This window comes from Nannospalax galili, unplaced genomic scaffold (assembly GCF_000622305.1).
Source record: "Nannospalax galili isolate Female #2095 unplaced genomic scaffold, S.galili_v1.0 scaffold100, whole genome shotgun sequence".
NCBI classification, from domain to species: Eukaryota; Metazoa; Chordata; class Mammalia; order Rodentia; family Spalacidae; genus Nannospalax; species Nannospalax galili.
Genome location: NW_008352891.1, coordinates 7,177,879 through 7,197,177, shown reverse-complemented (window position 1 = coordinate 7,197,177; position 19,299 = coordinate 7,177,879). Strand labels below are relative to the sequence as shown.

General features: G+C 47.7%; 2 long non-coding RNA genes across 2 annotated transcripts in view; both read right to left on the bottom strand.

The window, feature by feature from the left end:
* The window catches only part of LOC115067167, a 244,398-nt gene that overhangs the window by 189,197 nt on the left and 35,902 nt on the right, over positions 1–19,299 (bottom strand). The gene's annotated exons all lie outside the window — the stretch shown is intronic.
* LOC115067168 overlaps positions 3,229–19,299 on the bottom strand; it is a 49,681-nt gene continuing 33,610 nt past the window's right edge. Inside the window, exons 2-3 of the long non-coding RNA XR_003846606.1 lie at positions 14,780–14,880; positions 3,229–3,440 (exon numbers count right to left, since the gene is read on the bottom strand). This is a non-coding gene — a long non-coding RNA (uncharacterized LOC115067168). The remainder of the gene's footprint in view (positions 3,441–14,779; positions 14,881–19,299) is intronic.

Here is a 19,299-nt window from a genome sequence, read left to right as displayed (position 1 = left end):
TAACAACTGTCCGTAACTCCAGTTCCAGGGGATCTGACATCCTCTTCTGACTTCCTTAGGCATTGCATGACATGGATACACTTACATATATGCAGGCAAAACACTCATACACATAAATTAAAAATAAAGAAACAAAATATTTAGAGGTGATCTAATCTGTCCAAGCTAGGCTTGAATACTTTATTAACTGAACAGACGTTGGCTATACACATAAATAAGACTAGCCAAATCTGAATTACTATTGTAATTTTATAAAACGTAAGCCTTTGGCACAAAGAATAGCAGTTTCAACCTCTTGTAAATCCTGCTGTTTACCTAAGCAGCCATGGTTCCTGGTCCACACTTCTTCCTTAGTCTCCCTCTTTGTACCAAGGATCCCCACACTGTCCTGTAAACAGCAGAGTCCTCAGAGGCCTGAGACTGGCAGTCAGCAGACAAGCAACTTTTCCATGCCCTGAAGTTGCCACACATTTGCTCTGAAGCTTCTACTCAGAAGCCTCTCCTGGCCAGGGCCCCCAGTGAAGGTAACAGAGGCATTAAGACAGGGGCTTCCTCCAGCTGAGGACAGAGTCCTCCTCATGGGTGGGACGAGTTCTACTCTCAGAAGTGCTGGGTTCCAAGGCACCTTCTCAGCATGGTGACCAAAATTGAGCTCTAGAGTCACCCTGCAGGAGAACAGGGCTGGAGACACATCAAGATTATCATATGAAAGAACCATCTGACAGAGGAAGACTGGAAAGTCCTCTAACTTGAGACTACATGTAACAAAATAGCAAGAACAAGAAAAGCTGTTGTAAGAATTTCTTCTGTGGAGAGATGTAAACAACCTCTACACCCTGCTTATAAAGTCTCAACCCCGTAAACCTGAAGCAGACACCATGGCGGAATATTCTTCCTGGTTTGCTCCCCATGGCTTGCTCAGCTACCTTTTTTATACAGCCTCAGCTCACCTGCCTAGGGATGACATTGCAATGGACACTTCACACAAATGCTATAGCCCATCAGTCTCACCAAACCCTTGTATGGTTGGGATTATTACCCATCTTTCCAGATGAAGAAACTAAAGCTAGGGCAGGTTGATCAATATGAATGGTGTCACCAGCTAGGAAACGGCAATTCCAGCGTCCAGTCTACCCAGAAAACTAGAAGCCAAAACCAGCCCTGTGGGCTTCATTGGAACTGGGAGAAGCTGATCCACCCTCAGTGGAAACAACATGTACAACAGATGTGAGGTGCACTCTCACTCTTTTAAGTTGGTTCTCAATCTCCTTTGAGACAAACTGCCTTTTCAGAGTCTAGCACAGCTGGAGCTGGGTGTTGACTGGGGCACAGCCTTCCCTGACCTCAGGATCTTTCTCACAGTCATAGGTGACTTCCTGCCTTGCTACACCTAACCAGGCAGCCCAGGTGAATCTGTATGAGCTCCAACTGCCCTGTCCACCATCCATGCACTCATCCACCAGTGCATTCTGAAAGCATCCTCCGTGTGAGGCAACAAAAACAGGTAAAATGTAGCTTGGTGGTTGGAGCTCAGAGACTAACCAACACTAGTTTTGTGCATCCACAATGGCTTGTGGTGCTTCAGACTTCATTTCCCACAATGTCCTTGTCATCTCTCTTCATCACATTGAGATGTTGTCAAGAAACACTGGGAGAGGGGTTGGAGAGATGGCTCAGAAGTTAAGACCACTGGCTACTCTTGTAGAGGACCCAGGTTCTATTCCTAACACTGACAAGGTAGCTAACAACCATCCGTAACTCCAGTTCCAGGGGACTCTGATGCTCTCTTCTGACCTCTGCAGGCATTGCACAACATGAGTACACATATATACATACAGGCAACACACTCATACATATAAAATAAAAAATAATAGGTAAAATATTTTTTAAGGAAAGAAACACTGGGAGGTAGAACAATTGTCTAAGTCACTGTTTTGTCAAGTTCAGTTATGACAAATACCATGAGTGGTTTAAGCAACACAAATTCAATTTCTCACAGTTCTGGGGCCTGGGATTCCCACAATCAAGGTTCAAGCAAATTTGGAGTCTGCAGTGGGTCCTGTTTCTGACTTGTAGATACCTGCTTTCCTGCTGCAGTCCCACTTCTTGGCAAGCTCGCTCTCTCTCTCTCTCTCTCTCTCTCTCTCTCTACCCCTTGGATGTCTATCTAGCTCTTTTTCCATACCTTCCTTTTCCCATCAGATTACGTAGGAATCCTGCCTTATGACCTTACTTAACCTTGGTTACCATCCAAAACCCCATTTCCCAATACCATTACGTTATGAAGATTTTGATATATGAATGGACAGACACAGTCAGTCCCTAACGGTCACTTGCCCTTAGAACACATTTCTGAACTAGGAATGTCTGAACTCAAAGCTGGTCTCCTTTGCTCCCCTCCCCTCTCTCAGCACTTGAAAGCTATGGACATTTCCAAAATAATCTGAGCCCCGTCCCCCCCACCCCCCAGCTCTTTGGATGGTACCAACATTTCAGGATTGGTAGATGCTCCCTCCCCCTTGCCTGCTGATGAGATTAATGCTCCACTAATTCTGCTGGTACCACTCTAGAAGGAATCTAAACTAAATGTTTCAATGTTATGTATGTTTTCGGAAGTCCCTATTCAGCTGCCTTTATCCTAGGAAGGCAGCCACCTCTGCAGGAAACATCAAGGTAAAAATCCTTCTGATAGCCTCTCCTCAGGGCAAAACCACTCAGAATTCCCTGCTGATAAGACAATTTCGGTATGCAACTATAGAAGACAGGAAAGCCCATGCAAAAGGAGATGTCTCCTCCCCCATCCAGGCCCATGCAGAAGCTATAAAGATCCCAGTTATATGCCTAAGATTAAGAGAACTCCCCGTGAAAAGCAGCAGTTAGCCTCTGAGGCCATCCCTAGGTTAACTTCACACAGATCAAAATTCTGCACCTCCTGGAATTCTGGTCATGGATTCTCAATTCGCTGTGTCCCATGTCCAGGAGATACTCATCCTTTGCAAACATTGAAAATATGCCAAACAACACCCTCCTTGGACTACCATCAATCTCAGTCATGAATGCATGTTTAAGTAGATTATACATGAATGGTTTTACAATGTGGAGGAGAGGGCACCCCCATAAAGCCAAGCAATCACTCTAACCAGATACATTTGCACAGTGACTATAAACCAGCATACTCAGATAAACTGAAGTGTACTCAGCTTCCAAGATAGATGTGGAAAGTTCCAGCATACCACAGGAGCACCGGGTAGAACACAGCCCTTCTGCAGACAACTTGTGAGACATTGACAGAAGAACAGACTGGCAGTCTATGCTGGTCCTGGAGCCTTTCATTGTCCTCCTAAACCCTGAAGGACCTTGGACAGGGAATCCATGAGCCTCCATTTCTCCTGCATGTTTCTTGTGTGAAAGAGAAGCTCAGTGCTGACCTCATGGTGCATCTGAAAACAGAATGCATATGTCAGTGCAGAGGCTGTGTGCTAATCTCAAAGGACCAAGATGCAGTTAGCAAGGAGGAATGAGTTCAAGTGTTCTCCAGCACAATGGTTGACTATGGTTCACAATGATTTGTCATATATTTTATAGACTCAGAAGAAAGGAGTTGGAAAATTCCCAACATAAAGAAATGACAAATGTTTGGAGAACCAGAAATTCTAATTTTCCCAATTGCAGATTGAATGTGAAATTATCACATTGCATTCCATAAATACATATAATTGTTATATGTCAATTATAATGCACCTTGCAATAACAGGTTAACTTGGTTCTTCTGCTTGGGCCCAGGAAAGCAGAAAACATGCCCAGGGCATCCTCTAAACCTCTCCCCAGCATTGCTCATAAAGTAAGGGTGGAGTGATTATCCTCTGGCTTGTTTTTTGTTGTTGTTGTTGTTGTTTTTAAGAGTAGGCTGCCTGTGTGACCCCGGGGCTTCTGAAGTCACACACAGGCTCCTGGTATGGGCCAGCCTCCTTCTGCACTCACAACAAGGAGGAGTTTTCTGTCCTAGCTGACAATCCCATTTCCTGGTTGGTTTATTTTGGCTTTGATCTTCAAAGGTGCCTGGATATAGAATTACCCTGAACAGAAAATGCCTTTGTGTAGATCAAAAAACACCAGACACCTTCCTTCCTTCCTTCAGGGAGTGTTGGAGCTGCCACCTCAGGAGGAAACACTGGGATAGAGCCGGCTCTGTTCAGTGAGGGTACTACTTCCAGCTGAGGCTGTGCCTTGCTGCTTTCTGGCTATGGAGTAGAGCTTTCCCAGACACAGGGATCAAAAAAGTCCACTGGGAAACATGAGATGCATCAGTGCTCAAGCTGGGCCTGGTACACGGGCCTGTCATCCCAGGTACTCTAGAGGCTGAGGCAGAAGGATCCCAAGTTCAAGGTCAATTTGAGTTATAGAGTGAGCTCAAGGCCAGCTAGAACAACTTAAAGAGACCCTGTCTCACAGTGAAAAAGAAGACTGAAGAGGTAGGTGGTAGGGCTCTGGACTAGCAAACACTGAGTCCGTGTTCAACCTCTAGCACCTGAAACCTCCAAAATATTTTGACCACTCACCACGGTCTAACCTGTCTAGAGGGGAAATCAGTTACAATAAAATTCCAAGAGCTGAGCATAGTGGTGCAAACCTATGCTCACAGCTACTCAGGAAGCTGAGGCAGAAGGATCTTTTGAGCCCAGGAGTTTAAGGCCAGCTTCAACAACTAATGAGATGCTGTCTCCTAAAATAATAATAATCGGGGGCCAGTTGTAGTGGCACATGCCACCTGCATGCATTTGGGAAGGAGACAGAGGAAGCCAGCTCTCTGTGAGTTCAAGGCCAGCCTAGTCTACATAGCGAGTTCTAAGCCACCTGGGGCTACAAGAAGACCCTGTCTCAAAATAATAATAAGAATAAAATAATAAGAATACCAACAATAATAGGAACTGGAGAAATGGCTCAGTGGTTAAGAGCACTGGTTGTTCTTGCAGAGGACCCAGGTTAGGTTCCCAGCACCCACATAGTGGCTCACAACCATTCATAACTCTAGTTCCAGGGGATCTGACATCCTCTTCTGGCCTCCACAGGCATTACACACATGTGGTATACTTACATACATGTAGACAAAATACTCATAAAATAAAACAAATCCAAATAATAATAATACAGGGCCTGTATAGTTCCAGTTACTTGGTGGAATTGAGGCAAAACCAGTCTGGGCAACTTAGTGAGACCATGTTTTTATTTATTTTTTTTTTTAACTAAAAAGCAGATTGGAGATGTAGTTCAGTGGTAGAAAAGATGCCTAGAAAGTTCAAGGCCCTAAATTAATCCCTAATACTGACAAAATAATTTTTAAAAATACACGTAAATAGCCAGCAGTGTACAAGTCCAGGATACATGAGCCTTGTGTCATTCTGCTGGAGTGTACAGAGTTAGGTCACAGGGTATAACTTGTGAGCTGACTCTGGCATGCAATCATGAGCCTTGAAACAGGGTTTATCTATGTATATCAGGTTAGTCATGGACTCACAAACTTCCTGACTCAGCCTCTGCTTTTTTTTTTTTTTGTTGCTGTTGTTTTTTGACAGGGTCTCCCTAGTTCCAGCCTGCCTGAAAGTCACAATGTGGATCATGGTAACCTTAATCTCAGAGAGATCTGCCTGCCTCTGCCTCCCCAGGTACATGCCACCACACCCAGTGTCTGCCTCAGCTTATCTGGTGCTGGGATTATAGACACGTGCTACCATACCGGGTTATATAGCACACAGTTAATATAAAACTAAAACAAACAGGGCATGATAGAAAAGACCTATAATCCCAGCACTCTCATGAGGTAGATGCTGGAGGATCACTCCAAGTTCAAAGCCAGTCTGGGCTACATAGCAAAAATCCATCTCAAGAAAAAGCCATTAAACTAACCAAAATGGGCGTAAAAGTCAATCATGTGTTTTGGAATGTTTTCTAAGGCCCTGTGTACTGTTACCCCAGAACTCAGGATGAGGTGGGAGGACTTCAAGCCCATTCTCAACAACGGAGAATTCCAGACCAGCTTAGGCTACACAGCTTTTGCATTTCCTGAATTCTTCTCAAACTCCCCTTGGAGTCACAGGTAAGAAAATCGAGGCATGTGTGATAGCCAATCTTCACTGTCAACTTGATTGGCTTTAAAATCACCACAGAAACATATCTCTGGGTGTATCTATGAGGGTATATTTAGAAAGGTTTATCTGGGTGGAGGAGATGTACCCTAAAAGTAGGCAGTACCCTTTCATGGGCTGGGGTATGGGACTGAATAAAAAGAAGAAAGTAAACTAAGCACCAGCATTCACCTCTTTCTGTTCCCTGACAAAGAAGCAGTGTGGCCAGCTGTCTCACACTCCTGCCTTCGCTGCTGTGGTACATGGTGTGTTCTCCAATCATGAGGCAAAATCAGCCCTTCCTTCCTTAAGTTGAGCTTGTCAAGTACTTCACACTAAGAAGAAAAGTAACTGAAACAACATGCCACATGTTTAATTACATGAGGTCATAAAATTGGAGATACTTGTTCCAGAAACAACTATGGGAAAAGTTGTGTGTCTAGAATGATTGGTGTTGACTCCAGAGAAAGGTTGCAGAGAGAAGGCACTGTCCTTGATCTCTTCTGGGAACTTTCATTTTTCTGTATGTGCACTGGCTTCCATGGAGCAATGATCAGCTCCAAAGTTGAGTTCCTGAGTCACAATCAGAAAAAGGCCAGCAGAAAAGGCCCTGGAGACTGGATCCATGGTGAGCAAGGTGGTTCTTCTCAGCCTGGTAGCCAGTGGAAAATCCAGGGGCTCAAACATGGCCATTTGCAGAATTGAAACAATTTCCCGGGGAGCTGGGTGTCTCCCCAAGAAATAAAACCTCCAAACAAGTTCTGTTTTCTGCAGATGGACCCTTCCTCATTCTAGTGGAGGCTTGCTTCAGATCTTTGGGTACTGGCCTCTTCCTTCATCCTTATATAGTATAACAAGCCCTAAGCATAATTTTGCCAGCTGCTTGGACCTTAAACACTCTGGCTGGCATTGAAACTCTGCACAGTCAGCCCGCCAGCCACCCATGGCTATTATCTCCAGCAACAACTCATCTTGTGAGTGCTGCTTGGAAGCAGAGGCCTGTGGCTTCCTCCTTTTTTACATTAGAGCTGAACCTCTAGAAAAGGTATTTTGCAAGGTGTGATGGAGGTAGTGCGCCTCTCCGGCTAGCCACTTCACAAACATATGGCCTGCGATCCCGCCAGTTAGGAAGTGATTATTGGAGCGGCACAAACAGATTTTTTTGTCAAAGTAGAGGTGTGACTTTCTCAGGTTCTGTGAGAACACACACACATATTTTTACCAACCCAATCTGTTTTCTATCAGCTGGTGGCCGCAGGGTTTAGGAGCCAACTTAAGATGACTGAAAGTCACACAGGTGAGCCTGATGTGCCCCAGAGGCTGTGGGCTACCTGGCAGGACGTAGAGCCCATAGGCAAGTCCAGCTCCTCCAGCCTCCCTATGACAGGAGAGACCATCACAAAAGTTACTCATGGAGGAAGCTGGGCTCATCTGCACCGAGCCAATGCATTTTTTTCTTTTTAACTCACTATTGCTGGTTTAGTTCTAAGCTGTCTTTGAAATGAATATTGAGACATTCCAGAGACATCACTAAAGGTGGCAAATAGACCACGTTGCTCTGCTTCCCAAGTCCATGAAAAACAAAAACATTTCCATGCTCCGCAGCACAGATCTGTGCTACCCAACACCACAACCACTAGTTGTGGGACTCGATTTACATGTTTATTAAGCAAGCTCAAAACTCCAGTTTCTAGATCATAGCCTAAAGTGGCCATGTGGGGCTTGTGGCCACCATGCAGACTGTGGAGGAAAAGCCCTTCTACCATCAGAGAAAACGCTACTGGGAAGAATCAGTACAGACAGGCAAAGAACTCTGTGGAGGGCAGCTGCAAAATGCTGGGAGCTAGAAAGGGGACGATTAGTGGTGAAGAGTAGGGAGGCAATAAGAAAAAAATTCTAAACTTAAAGATAATAAACCTTATTTGAAAGTTTAATCCAAGATCCTCTAGCCTCTACCTTAACAGATATACCTTCTTGATGATGTGAAAGGCCTATGCTTTCATCCCCCCAGGCCTGTGGTAACAAAGTCCCACACTTTGAGTGGTATAAAACAACAGCTGATCAGCTCCCAGTTCTGGAGGCCTGAAGTTCAAGGTTAAGGACTCCAAAGTGCTGGTTCCTTGTGAGGCTGTGGGGAACATTCTACAGCTACAGCTCTTTAGAGTCTGGTGACCTGCAAGGCTTGGCCAAGGTTTCTGCCTTGGTCTCCACATGGTGTGTGCCCAGTGCCTCTATCTTCTTACAAGGACACCACTGGTATTGGATTAGAGGTCGCCTTACTCCACAAAATACATCTAAAATGATGCTATTTCCAAATAAAGTTCTGAAGTTCTAGGGGTTAAGATTTCTACTTATCTTTTATGGGGATGGGGACATGACACAATTGCATCCCTAACTGCCAGGTTCGAGTTTATAGCCCCCTCAGAGTTCTCTGAGTTCCATGGCAGAATACAGCAGAGCCAGAATCCCTGCTCCTGACCCCTCCCTTCTTTCCCAGCACAGATCTGTCCTGCTCCTGAAGAGCCTCATCATTCCTCAATCCAGACCCCTCTTCCCTGAAAACAGTTGCCCCTCACCCGCCCCAGTCTGCTATCTCACACTGGCAGCACAGGCTGACCTACAGGGGATGACTCTGGGAGGGGGCCCACTGAGTCTCTGGGAACAGGGTTAGACCCACTGGAGCAGAAATTTTCAGGGCTTCATTATCTGAAGTATGTTCTAGAAGGAGAGAGGAGATGCACACTCTGGGCAGGCAAGCTCTTGGCCCTTGGACAGGGGCCTGACTAGCAGAGTGAACTCAAGAGTCTACAGCCCTCAGCTCAGACCTATGGCCTCCCTGGTAAGAAGACACCAGACTTGCTGGGGGGCCCACAGAGGGCTGAGTGTGCTGAGCACTTCTGAGATGAAGGAGGATGGACACAAGTTACTTGAAGGTCTGTTTGAGAAACAGTGACATCTTGACATCTTTTTCCTTAACCCAGCAGAGAGCTGAAGGGTTGGAGGGTGTCTGTTTTTCTCTCTCTCTCTCTCTGTGGTGTGTGTGTGTGTATATATATGTATGTATGTATGTATGTATGTATGTATGCATATATGTATGTCTGTGCATGCATGTGTACAGGTATGTATACATGTGTGGAAGTCAGAGATCGATGTCCCGTGTCTTCCTCAACTTCTTTCCACCTTATTTTTTGAGGCAGCGTCTTTCACTGAACCTACAGCTCACCGATTTGGCCCATCTCGGCTCTCCAGCACTGGAGTTAAGAGACAAGCGCCTCCACACACAGCTTTTACATGGGTGCTGGGTATCCAAACTCAAGTCCTCATGCTTTCACAGAAAATGTTTTACTGAGTGAGCCATCTCCCAATCCTGTTTGCTTGTTATTAAGACAGTCTCCACATGTAGCTCAAACTGACTTTGAACTTACAATACAGCCCAGCCTGTCCTCAAACTTGCTGGATCCTCCTGCCTTAGTCTTCTGAGTGCTGGAATTATACACCTGCAGTACCATACCTAGCTAAAAGCCAGGACTTTGTTCTTTGGATTGGGGCAAAGAGGGAGTGTCCAAAGGGGTTACCAGCAGGCACGGCTGAAGACCAGGGCGCTATGCTGAAACAGGCTAGGTGAGGCCTGGGGACTGAGCACTCACCCATGGCCATGCCCAGGATCCTGCAGCACACAGGAGGCCTGCGTTCCCTTTGTTCTTCCTTCCTCACCAGCCATCCAAGTGAACATTGCCACTTTCTTCATACTCCTGAGCTCAGAGCCTACTCTCGGTATTGATTTCACCTTCCAACCCCTCCACTCCCAGCATCTTTCTGATCCCGGACCATGTATATGGTCCATCTCCTCCCTCACTTTGGTCTTGGTCCTCAAGGCAATGTTTCTGAATTTGACTCTTGACCCTCAGCAACCCTGGTCACACTAACGAGCCAGCTTCATCTCTTGCCTCTTGCTTCTTTCCATCTCTACTAGTTATTTACAATCAAGAGCAAAGCCTCTCTCTCTTTCTCTCTCTGTCACACACAGACACACAGACATACAGACACACACACACACACACACACATACACTGGTCTTTTGGCTTTTAACCCATCACAAAACCCCACCTGCTCCCCACCCACTCAGTCCCCAATCTTAAATCTCTCTCCAGTCCCAACTCCCTTGAACTCTGTGAGTGGACTGTCTCTTCTCTGGAACATCCCTACAGGAACAGTGTGCTCTGAGGTCGCCCACCCTTCTGGGTCACCTCCCTCAGTCCCCTTTGCAGCTCCTCTTTCTCTGCCCTCAGCCTATGCAGACCCTACAGTGGGACCTGGGTATCCTCCTCCTGGCACATGGCCTTCCCCAAGGAGTCTGACTCCCCCCTCACCTCCCTGAGACTACATTTATTATCCATTCATTCATTCATTCCCTGACTTGCAGGCTGAGCACCAGTTCCTAGAGGGCAGTGTCTTGCCCCACAGAGGCCTTACACTCCACCCTGAGAGCCAAACTCCTTACCCTTTACTGCCAACCTCAGGGCTTCTTGTCTACCCTGTAGTCTGCACTTGCTAACCTCTCCAGATGAATGGCTCACCACTCCCTCCCTTACCTGCTCCTCTCCAGCTGTACTAAAATGCCCTCCAGTTCCATCTGGCTTCAGAGCCCCATATATGCTGTTTCTGTGGTAGAAGCATTTTTCCTCACTTGCTTTCCCCTCCCTCAATCTTTAAATGGCTGTTTTAACTCTTAGGTCTTAGCTTAGACACCATTTCTTCCTAAGGACCTTCTCAGACTGCCCAAGTCAATGCCAGGAGCTCTTCCCCAGGCCCCAGTCTCTCTCTCTAGAACCCCCATCCGACCCATGGCTCTCACTGCACAAGAATGTCAAGCTAGTAGTTCCTGGGGCCTCACTCGCCCCTGAGAGACTATCAGCAGTTAATGGTTGCCAGGGGAAGGAGCACCATTTTCTCCAGTGGTATAGACACTGGAAAGCTGCTCTTGCTTCAGTAAATCACACCACCACCACGAGCACCCATACTCAGGCAAGCCACCATGGTTAAACTCAATGGGTGAGAAAACAAAAGACATGAAAGGAGGAAGGGGATTTGCTAGGAAGAAGAGTTTCAGGGATGAGAGATAGGGAGTAAATAACTAAAATTCATTATGTACGTATATAAAACTGTCAAAGATTTTAAAAAATGCAAAATTGGGCTGGAGAGATGGCTTAGCGGTTAAGAGCACTGGCTGCTCTTCCAAAGGACCTGGGTTCAATTCCTAGCACCCACATGGTGCTAACAACCATCCATAACTCCAAATCCAGCACCCTCTTCCAACCTCCACAGGCATTGCAGACACAGGTGCACTTACATACATGCAGACAATATACTCCTACACATAAGATAAAAATAATAAAATATTTTTAATGTAAGCCTGACTGTGCCTTATTTGAGTTCTCAGCTTTCACACAAATAAAACAGCACACAGTAGGCACCCACCAGTGTTCAGATTTGTTGAATTTTAAGTTGAATAAAATGAGGCTTTTTCCGTCTGGGTCCCCTATAACCATGAGACCTGGAGGACACATGGTTGAACTTTGTGTCCCCATGGTAAATGTTGATTCTGCTGTAACTACTTCTTGAAGAAGGTGCTGATGGGCAGACCTATGTGTATTCATCCTCCTGAGCTGGGGAAATCTGTTGGTTCAGGTAATGAGTTAGGTTAGGACTGCCATCCATGGTGAGGCCATAGGAGTCCCTATACCTCAAGGAGATGTCAAGTAGGCAGCCCTCCCCACCCCCACCACCCCCAGGAGAAGGTCCTTCTTGGCTGCATGGGTATCAGAGCAACATGCTGAGGACTTGCCAAGGGCCTACAAGAAATGGACCCCCATGTGGGACCTTTCTGGACTGCCTTCAACAGGTTGCTGGCAAATATCCTACTGCTTCCCTAAGAACTGAGAAGCTGGGGTGCTGGAGCCCCAATAGACTGCATGTCAGGGCTTCAGAGCTATTGGTCAGCCCAGGGACCAAGGAAGCTCCCTGGCCCCAAGCCCTGAGCCACAAACTTATCATCTGTGAGGGACCAGAGGCGGATTTTAGAAGATCCAGAGCTGTGCGGCAAATGTGGCCCAATATCCTGGCACCAGAAGACTGTTCTATGGGAACCAGTCTCCAGCAAGTTGGCTCTGAGCACACAGCAGGTGGTGCCCATCTGCAGGGTCCAAAAAGTACTAAGCGCTCTGAAGGAGCAGGTAAGCTGCTGAACCTCTGCCAGGACCTGGAGTTGTACACCAGTCTCAACTGTGCACACATTTGTGAGCACACATTCACTCCCAGAGACCATTAAACTACAGAAATCAGACATACCAGGGAGACATCGTGCCATTTTCTTGAAGATTCAGCTCCTGGTGGTTCAGGGCAGGTAAAGGAGCTTGCTTAAGGAAAGGGGCACAATTGGAAACTTCTAGACTCAAAGTAGACAGAGCAGCCACCTCACTCTTAAGTCACCCATTCCTGGTAAACAACTATGTAACCCTGAACCTCAGTTTTCTCATCTGTAAAGTGAAAGAGAAGTGGTGCCAACCCCACTGGTAAACTGGAACAGGACAGAGCTGGGGACACACATTACTTGTGTATGACAGGGCTGCCTTCACTGCTTCTGTTGGAAAATCGCTCATTTTTCATTGCCCCAGAACTCCAGAATTTGACCGAGATTTCCATCTCAGGGGCTGATTTCATGTGTTTTTGGCAGACACATCATCTTTCTAATAGTCACATATTTTTCCTTCTTTATAGGAGGTAGGGGGAAGAAATGTTCTATGCCCAAAAGTCAGACTTAGGATCCAAATGTTTCCTTGTTTATCCACTGACTGAGGATCTACATTATAGATGGGAGAGACAGGCATAAATAAGTTATGTAGTAGGTGAAAGGTCATGTGTACAATTAGCATGGGGGAAGTTGAAATGGGTGGGGAAGATAGGAGCCGGTTGAACATTAAATGGATTGTCAACACAGACCTCACTAAGGGATGAGAGCTAAAGGAGGTGTCTAGGGAAGAACCCATTCCAGGGGGAAGGGATGGCTGGGTGTGTGCCTGGAATGTCTGCAGACATCTCCTCAGCCCAGACTTCAGGCCCACCCCTTAGCCCTTGATTCTTATCTTGAGTATTTAATAGCAACCAGGATGGGCCCAAGCCTACAAGTGGGAGTCTTATCAGACTGGAGCTAGAATCTGAGGCTCTGCCTCCCCAAAATGCCCATATGCCTTGTATAACATCATCCTACAGGGGCACTTGTTCGCTGTGGAGAGATCCCTCAAAGCCAACTCCACTCAGGCCTCCACTTCTGTTGCTGCCCAGCTGGGCTCACATCCTGATGGACCTGCAGGACCAGACTCCACCTTTAGCCTGAGATGGGGTCCACTCATGCCCAGTCTAGCAGTGGTCCAAATCCACAGCCAGCTTCTCCTTGGGTGCAACAAAGAACCACATCATGCAGTTGACCACATATCACACAGCCCCCTACCCCCAACCACCATTCACCTCAATCACTAGTCCTCACACCAGTGTTTTCTAAACCACCAAGGAACAGTGAATGGGTTTGGAAGCAGTCAGTCCTAGAAAATGCAGTGGTCTGAGTGATGTATGTATGGGCTGATGGGTGGTTGAGAGCTGGGAGTGAGCAGGTTAGTAGACCACCAAGGAACACATATCATGAGAGGAGACAGCCTTCCCAGAAAGTGCTTTGAAGAGAAACATGCTTCTGTCCAGCACTGCCTCAGGCCCTTCCTACCCATAAGTCCCGGCTCTAGTACTCTAGCCAGGCTCATACCTAAACCCTCACCTGCCTCCTGCATTACTCAAGTGGAACTGTGGATACCAAAGGCACATTCTCTGGGCACCTTGGCCCTGTGAGAGGTAGGCCAGACTTCTTCAACAATTGCCAACTTCCAAATTGTTTCTTCATTTGAACTCTTACAAAGAGCAGTAGTAGGCAAAACAGAGAAGTGGAACTGGTCTGACCAAAGAGAAAACAAGGAACCTGCTAGAACAGTAGCCCTCACCCAGCCCAGCCCACCCCTGTTCCTCAGCCAGGGCCCAGGACTCACAATCACCCACCAGGTTTAGTATCAAGAGCAGGGAAAGCCTGGCTCTGCTGGGCCTGAGGCCCCCAGCAGGAAGTGTGGTCACAAGTAAGGGCCACGGGAGATGGCTGCCAGGACCAGAATAGATGAGCCATGTGTGTCTATATGTCTGTGTGTCTGCCTGCCTGTCTATCTATATTTATGCATCTTTCATGTGTAAGAAAGTGCATGTGTATGTAAGACAGAAATCTCAATTGACGGGTAATTTAACTCTACAAGGCCATGGTCACAGTCATTTCACCAAATGGCAATAAAATTTACAGAGAAAAAAGATCTCCCCAAATAACAGGGACCTTTCTGAACAGGGAGTGGTGTAATAGTGCTATGTAACCTAGGTCAGGCTCACAGCAACCCAGGCAGGTGGGCAAACAGAAAGAGGACCTCGTCCCCCTCAGGTGCCCCATAAAACCTGGTCCCGAGACCCAGGTCAGGGCCAGGTCCCCATGCCTGACATCAGTCTCCACGTGGCAGGGAGTGATTCTCAGTTCATGGTGGGGAGTCTCATACCTCACCACAATGGGAGGAGCTTACCCTCAGTCATTCAGCATGCAGTAACAGGGAGAAATCAGCCAAAGCCTCAGTCACCTGCCCCCAGAGCCTCCAGACTTTGGGGAGCTGTTCTGTGCAGCCACCTGGTCCACAGACAAGCAAAAGAAAAGGAGTTTAGATAGTCTCCTGAATGATCCCCAAGCCCTGGCTGTCCCTCCCACATATGGCTCAACCCTCCAACCTCAGTATCACTGTGATGGTGGCTGTCTATGTGGCTGCATGACCAGGATTGGTCTTCCTTTGCTCATGAGGCCATTTGGGATGTCAGGGGCACTCTCTGAGCTTGGAAGCAGAAGTGCTGTGAGAATGCCCTTTGGGGGCTCTAGTGCTGTAGAAGATCTTGAAGTGGGATGTGGCCAAGCAAGCATGGTCCCACAATGAGACCTGTCCATTCTATGAGTCCAGTCTATGGCTTTCTACAGTCCACTGGAGGTCATTCAGGAGGCTACCTAAACTCCCTTTCCTTGGCTTGTCTGTGGACCAGGTATCTAGTTGTAGCTTGGGATCATCTCTTGGAGGACTGATGACAGTTTCCCCAAAGCACGAAGCCCCTCCGTTCCTAATGACCAGGGCACCTGCTCCCTAGACACCCTGCCTGAGCCTGTGCTGTTCTTCCGTCCCTCATACTGCTCCTTTGATGGAGAGCATGCTATCAGAGTGAGGTGGCCATGGTAGCTCAGGGCTGAGCAGAGTATGGGACACCCACTCAGGAGCCTCTGGGGCATAATTCAGGATGGGTCTTCCCACTTCAATTAATAATCAAGACAATCCCCCACAGACATGCCCACGGGCCAATCTGTTCTAGATAATTCCTCATTGAGTCTCCCTTCTTGGAGTGATTCTAGGTTGTGTCAAGCCCCATACTCCTTTCTCTACAAAACTGAGCCCACCTCCCAGCAGCACCTCTGATAAGCATTATCTCCATCAAACACATCTCTCTGAACCAGGGCAACCTCACTCAGCCTGTCACTGGTGTGGCTGGGAGGTAAAGGCCACCATTGGGTCCACCATCCTTTGTATCGTGGAATTCTCAAACACCAGGAAAGACAAGAGAGCAGCTAGGGCTTGTTCTGCAGCTCTGCTTAGTATGTCAGGCCCATCACTTGGGCTTCTTCCCTCCTCCCTCTGAGAACAGGGCAGATAGGCCCAAGCACTATCTGGTGTCTCACAGCATGTGAGGCCTGGAGATCCCAGAGGTTCCTGAGTGAGTGTCCCAGCCAAGCCACCATGGCCACCTCACTCTGATAGCATTATCTCCATCAAAGGAGCAGTATGAGGGACCAGAGAACAGCACAGGCTCAGGCAGGGTGTCTAGGGAGCAGATGCCCTAATCATTAGGAATGGAGGGGCTTCATGTTTTGGGGGAGCTGCCATCAATCCTCCGAGAGAGGATCCCAAGGTACAACTAGATGATGGACTCACAGGTGACCCTTGTGAGGCCTCAGGTGGACACTGTGAGGCTCTATGGATTTGTCTGTTCTAGTTTCGTTTCTGTTGCTATGACAACTGCCCTGACAAAATAAAAGACTGGGGAGAGGAAAGGGTTTATTTGGCTTACAATCCCAGGTTACAGTTCATCATTTCATGGAAATTAAGGCAAGAAGTTAAGCAAGGCAGGAAGCTAGTCACATCACATCTACAGCCAAGAGCAGAGAGTAAAAAATCCAAGTGGCCTCCCTACCCTGGCTTGTGCCTCAGTTCTGTGTCTCTCTCATGTTGCTTCTGGGTAGCTATGGCCATCTAGCCAATGTGAGTTCTAGGACAGGAGTGAGCCTGCCCCACCACAGCTGCCCTGAAAGACCACCGAAGGAATAGATGATGGAGGTGACAATGCAGCACACAAGCAGGATGATTCAACCCACTCCACAACTGCTATCTCCACAGAATAGATGTTTGGGATAAAAAGAAGTATTCTTTCTTTTAAAAATGCTGGGTCTGATGTTTTGATTTGAGAGGATGAACCATCCCAGAGGTTTCCTATATAAATGGAGTCAGCACCCTGACTGAGTCTTATCAACTCTTCCTGTCCCTTTAAGATGCTCTGTTGATGAATATGCACCTAAGAGGTTGGCAAGTGTTGCCTGTCACCTCTGGATTTTTTTAGGTGTGTGAACATCCAGAAATCAGCATGGTTCTAATTTCTACTTGACAGGTTGTTGTACTTTAAAATGAAAAATGTGTCAACTTCAGACCTCCCTTTCTTCCCAGCACCCTTAGTATTAATGGTGTTAGAAGCCTCTGAAGTCGTGTTCTGTCCATGGTTGTGAAATGCAGGCACTGGGCAGGAGCCTGTCCCTGATCCCTGCTCCAGCTAGAGGAGGGTTATATGCCATCAGCTTCGGCCTGGAGCAGAAGAGCCAAACTCTAAGTGTTCCTAGAAGGAATGCCTGCTCCACCCCAGGGATACCTCTCCACTGCCTAGGGATACCACCCACTGCCCAGGGGCACGTATCCAACTGTCCAAGGGCACCACCCACTGCCTAGGGACACCTCTCCACTGCCCAGGGGCACCTCCCCACTGTTGCCTCCTGGCCACCTGCCACCGGCAGAAAGAACTGAGGAGTAGCCCTCTCTACTTCCCAGACAACAGACGGACCCAACCCTGTTGGCCTCATCACCTATTTTGTGACTCCTAGCCAATGATCCCTTCTTATATGCCTTAGTTTCCCAGTCTCTAAATTCAGGGTTCTTAGAGAATCCATCAAAACAAATATTTGTGATGATTAGTGAAACTAAAGACCCTTGTTTCTTGAAACTGGGACCCTTTCACTTAGAATCTAGAAGCTCAAGGTTTTTCCCAGGTGGCCTTTGTCCTCCACAGGTACTGCTCTGCCTGCTCTGCCCTGTGGTCACCCCTTACTCGCTGGAATACCCCAGAAATAGTTTCCTCCCACACTTATTAACTCACTAAGTTGATTTTCAGCCTCACAAAGGAGCCTTCTCAAGACCACAGGACCCTTTCTGAGCCCAGTTAATCCTTGAGACAGGCTAAGTGTGCAGAAGCTACCCATAGCCTCCAAGGCTCAACAAGCCCAGGCCACCTCCACATATCACTCGGCTCTCATAGGCTGAGGTACCGTGACTAGTGAGGCGTCACCATGGATCCCGCCTTGAGCCCACACTGTTTCTTGTCTTCTGAAAGAAGACAGAGGGGTTTATACCACAGCACAGTTCAGTGACTGTAATGCCCCCACCCCCTTTCCCCTGGAGCTAGGAAGACCTCATGTTCCAGAACAAATAGAACTGAGGAGGAACTTCAGGAATCGGTCACAGTCCATTGCCTGTAGCTTCCATGGTTTCAAAATCGTCGTCGCCCCCACCCCCATCTTCCCCAGAGGACCTCCCAGCCCTTGACTTCAATTGCCACAGCACTTGCTATGTAGGCCTAGACCATTCCAAGGTCCCCAAGTCTCTTCTCCTATAAGATGCCCTCAAGGCATCTTCCCTTCTTAAAGTTCCCCTCACAAGCTGCCGGAGAGGAACTAGCTGATCTTGTTCCTCCTTGTAACTGGGAAGCAATCTCCCCCTAGGTCCCCAAGGGCTTCTGGTGCTGGGAAAGGGCTCTCCCAGGGACCAGCAGTCCTTGAAGGCCCTGTTTTGTACAGGTGGGAAGACAGCAGCAGCAGTGTCTTGTTCTTTGAGAAGGTGGCATTTCTGCTACAGTCTAGGGCAGGAAGCAACTAGAAGGGCTGGGCTGGAAAAGAACAGTCCGGCACCCAGGCCACAGCCTCCCAGAAGGCAGTGAGCACTGGATTTCCTTGCAACCCAGGTCACAAGGATATCTTGGGGACTCCAATGAGGGGCCCAGAAGCAGGAATAAGATGGTGTGAATGGGGGTCCTGAGGGGGCCCGGGAGAGCCTCCAAAACATAAGCACCTTTGTCAAAAAGGGTGGTAATATTCAGTCACAGACCCAAAGAGAGGTTGACAGGACACTCTGGAGAAAGAAACAGAACAAAACCAGGAAGCCTAGGTCTGAATGGGGACTTTACCATCTGAGGATATATGGGGAAGGGTTAGGGTTGGAGAATGATGTACTGCAACCAAGGGAAAGAAAGCTCTCTGGGTGCTGGGGCACTGATGCCCAGTATCTCGTGGGGAAGGACTTCCCATCCCAGAATCCAGCTGCTTCTACCATAAAAACCTTAAGAATCACTTCAGGCCTCCAGAAATTGGAGAATCATGCAACCCTTAGACAGAACAGCATTCTAAAAACATCATCTGGTCCTCCTACCTATAGGGAAGGAACCTGCTAGCTAACTCTCATAGAAGCCCCAAGGCTATCGAGGTCATCATACAGGTGCGGGTAGCCAGCAGGATTCAGAAAATCCCAAGACCCAAGACGGGGCAGTGCCAGGGTGGGCACTAGGACTCCCACTTTCTAGCCAAAGGTCTTTTCTCCTGTTTCTGGAGACCAGGAAGTCAAGGGGGGGTGTGGGGGCTTACGCATGGGCAAGAAGCATAGGTATACTTCCCCATTCCTCACTCAATCATCCTTTCCAG